Below are 4257 nucleotides of genomic sequence, written 5' to 3' on the forward strand. Positions count from 1 at the left end.
TTCTATCTATTATAGGAACATTATAACGGCCATTAACTTTGCCAAAAAAAAAAAGAAAGATACCTGAGACTTCATAGACGCCTATGGTTTGAGACTCCTTTTATAAGTTGGACAGTTTTTTTCCCAATCTATTATTAATATTTCGAGACAAATTTTTCTGGTAAAAATGACGAAAATGCGTTCTGTCCGAGTACATCAGTGCAATGTTACCTTACAAAGTCAGCAAGACTCGAAGCTCTCAAGAAAACGGATGCTATGCGCTAGGTTAAAATACCCACAACATCCGCCAGCCGAATATAACGTACCAACACACAAAATTATAATGTGAAACCTTAAACGGTTACAACCTGATTGATATATAAGTTAGTGAGAACTACTCATAAAATCATCATCATCATCATCATCATCATCATCATCATCATCATCATCATCAAGTGCCAGGCCTGTTGCAGACATCGGCGATCATGTCTCTCCAACCATATCTGTCCTCAGATCTTCTCAATAGCTCGATTCCTGTTCCTCCTCCACCAATCCATCTGTTCAGATTGTCAATGTAATCTATCCTCTCTCTCCCTCTTCTTTTCTTCCCAGCAACTTTACCCGTAAGTACAATCTTTTCAATACCGTTTTTTCTGTAAATATGTCCGAGAAATTTTAACTGTCTTTTTCTGATGGTGTTTACCAAAGTTGGTCGTACTCCAATTTCTTTTTATACCTCCTCGTTTTTTATTTTATCTTTCCATGAGAGTCTAAGAATGCGTCTATAAAACCAAATTTCGGCTGCAGTTATTCTACGTTCACACTCTTTGTTAATCTTCCAACATTCGCTGCCATAAAGAATCACAGATCACACGTATGATTTTATTACCCGGAGTTTTGTTGCCATCTCAATGTTGTGGTTGTTCATGATTTGCTTTAATTGATTATAAGTGTTCTTTGCTAAAGCAATTCTTCTTTTAATTTCATGGGTGGATCTACCATCAGATGTAATAATGTATCCCAAATATGTAAAACTTTCAACTCTCCTGATCTCTTCGTTTTGATAGGATAATTTGCAGGGTGGTTTAACAGCCATAGAATGGCTGGCTAAAAACAATGAAAAAGAGCTGAGTGATGTCAATTTACTTCCATCTATTTAGAGACATTTTTTTTTCTCATGCCAAAATGCCAAAATGCTTTATGTGAGAGTCTGGCAGTGCAATGGTAAAGTGCAAAGTCTGTATGACTCGAAGGTCACAACAAAATATCCCCAGCGGGATTCGATCCATCAGCTCAGTATCCCAGGGCGAGTGACTCTAACCAGTAGTAGGTCATCGTCTCGCCCGATTCATCATTTATTATTTAGATATTATTCAATAGATAGAATGAAGTTGACGTCATTCGGGACACTGTTATTGCTTTTGGCAATCCATGTTTATGAGTAATTCTCACTAAACTGTATCAACCAGACTATAGATAGAATGCGCTTGGCCAAGGAGTTCACAACATTGCCATCCGGAAGTATAACGGACCAACACACAAACTCTGTGTAACCATGAACTTTTATAGTCTGGTTAATACAGTTTAGTGAGAACAACTCACACACGCGGATGGCAAAAACAATAACAAAGACCTGAGTGACGTCATCTGCATACTATCTATAGATAGTTCGAAGATGACGTCACTCAGGTCGTTGTTATTGTTTTTTGCCATCCGCGTTTATGAGTAATGCTCACTGAACTGTATTAACCTGACTATAAACGTTCATGGATACACACAGTTTTGTATGTTGGTCCGTTTTACTTCTGGATGGCAATGTTGTTGGTTCCTTCGCCAAGTGCATATGCACTATATCTATAGATAGTATGCGCTCACAACCTTGCCATCCGGAAGTATAACGGACCAACACATAAAACTATGTGTAACCTTGAACTTTTAAAATCTGGTTAATACAGTTTAGTGAGAAGTACTAATAAACGCGGATGGCAAAAAAAAAAAAAAAACAATAACAAAGACCTCAGTGACGTCAACTTCATTCTATCTATACCGATTAAGAGATGAAATCGCAATATAAATAGATAGTATGCGCTTGGCTAAGAAGCTCACAACATTGCCATCCAGAAGTGAAACGGACTCAGAAGTCTGATGTCACGCCGCCCGGCAACTGCGGCTATCTTGGTTCTAAACAAAGAAAATCATTACTTTTTATTCTTCATGCTTGCTAGAACTTTTCATATGACTTGTGATCAGAATGTGTAAAATTCAAAACATGATCAAATTTATGTTTTTTTCCTCTGGATACGCTTTTATGCTCGCCGGAGAAATATTTCATACGGCGTCCGCCATTGTTCCGATAATTTAGAGCCAGTGTCACTAAGTTACCATGCGTCATTATGAAGGAAGTGACGTTACGACTGTTGAAGAGTATTCCTCATCAACGTCGATGGCAAAAAAACAACAATAACAAAGACCCGAGTGACGTCAACTTCGACCTATCTATAGATAGTTCGAAGATGACGTCACTTGGGTCTTTGTTGTTTTTTTTTTTTTGCCATCCGTGTTTATGAGTACTTCTCACTAAACTGTATTAACCAGACTATAAAAGATCATGGTTACACACAGTTTTGTGTGTTGGTCCGTTATACTTCCGGATGACAATGTTATGAGCTTCTTAACCAAGCGCATACTATCTATACAAATCATAAAATTGTAAATACGATTGCTTAGCACGAAACTCCCAACCAGGCCTTGCGCCTATAAACTACTCATCCTCACCTACCTCATGTCGTCTCCACCACAGTTCCATCTCCCACGTGCGTTTTACGGAACTGGCATCGTTTTGCGATCACCTACCTGATCCAGGTTGCAAAGGAAAAACTCGTGTTAACGTCACTCCCCAAGAATCATGACCATATCAAAATAAACAAGCCTGTTTGCAGTAATTTCGTCGAGGCGATACATTTTGTTTTAATCATGATATAAGGATTTTAATATGATATCATTTGGTGAGTTTAGTTATTAAAATTCGCTATTGTTTATTTAATGATTTAAATTCACTAGGGTTTTAAGATAAGACAAGATTTATTCATCCACTTCTCGAAATTTATTATGGGCATTGCGTAGACGAATGAATTTCTAATAACATTTAAGCAAATATTTATAAAAAAGGAAATATTCATAGATGTAAACCAACAAAAAAGTTTTTCTCTTAAAGGTGTACAAAAATTGATTTGTCGATTTGGATCACCCGGCGCTGCGTTGTGTGGCATTGAGCAAGTCAACTCGCCCTAACTCAATTTGCGGCGCTCCACTGCAGCTGAGGCCTGGGTTATTCCAGACCTGTGAGTCATTTTGAAATTGAGCTTTAAAATTGAGCTTTTAAATAGAGCAATATCCATTTAACGTGCTCAAAGCGCTTTACAAGGGGTCCCTGGCCAACAGCAACATTTAACATTTAGGACGGGACATGACGAATGTTAGGCGATATTGCAATTTTGTTTCCGATAGAGACAACGCTGTTAACGGGCCACGTACTCATTTTACACCTGAGTACGGTGAAAGAATGTACTTAAAGAGCCTTATCCAAGGACTCAACTATGCGTCGAGCGAGGCTCGAGACCTTCCGATCCGAAAGCGAGTGTCATACCACAGACCATAATATAGCCGCACACATTACGGTAGACTCGAAATGTAATGTCTTAAAAATAACGTTCACAGTCGTACAAAAGGCATCACCCGACGTGTACAGCTCTTGTTCACCTCGATATTTATGGACTCATTGTTGTATTGGAAATACTCTCAGACCAACGAACATAAATATTGTCCATTACAACAACGATTTTACCTTTTTTTTCTTCGGATAGAGGCATCGCTGTTAACGGCCAGGTAGTCATTTTAAACCTGAGTACGATGAGAGAATGTAGTAAAGAGGACTCAACTATGCGCCGAGCAAGGCTCGAACCCAGGACCTTCCGATTCGAAAGCGAGTGTCATACCGCAAGATCGCATAGCCGCACCAGGCATTTATTGACTGAATTGACCGTCGTTGCCAGAGCAGATAATATGATATTAAACCCATCTTAAATCTGGCATGGCAGATTTTTGCATTGCTCGTCCCAAAATATCACTCATTTGCATTGCGGCCGCATAATCTGTAATTTTTTTGCAAATTTTTGCAAATGTTCGAGATTTTGCAAAGAAAAAAATAATAGACAGCGAAAAAAAGAGACGATTTTTTTTCTTTTAATTTGATTGCTCGTGTAGAATGCAAAAGATAAT

The 4257-nt window shown here is 38.5% G+C and overlaps 1 protein-coding gene across 1 annotated transcript in view; it reads left to right on the plus strand.

Moving 5' to 3' along the window:
• The first annotated feature begins 2794 nt into the window (after positions 1-2794).
• LOC144971063 (uncharacterized) overlaps positions 2795-4257 on the plus strand; it is an 80362-nt gene continuing 78899 nt past the window's right edge. Inside the window, exon 1 of the mRNA XM_078911403.1 lies at positions 2795-2984. The gene's annotated coding sequence lies outside the window, so the exon portion shown is untranslated. The remainder of the gene's footprint in view (positions 2985-4257) is intronic.

This window comes from Berghia stephanieae, chromosome 4 (genome assembly GCF_034508935.2).
Source record: "Berghia stephanieae isolate SIO BIC M18660-M18661 chromosome 4, UCSD_Bste_1.3, whole genome shotgun sequence".
In the NCBI taxonomy this organism is placed as follows: Eukaryota; Metazoa; Mollusca; class Gastropoda; order Nudibranchia; family Aeolidiidae; genus Berghia; species Berghia stephanieae.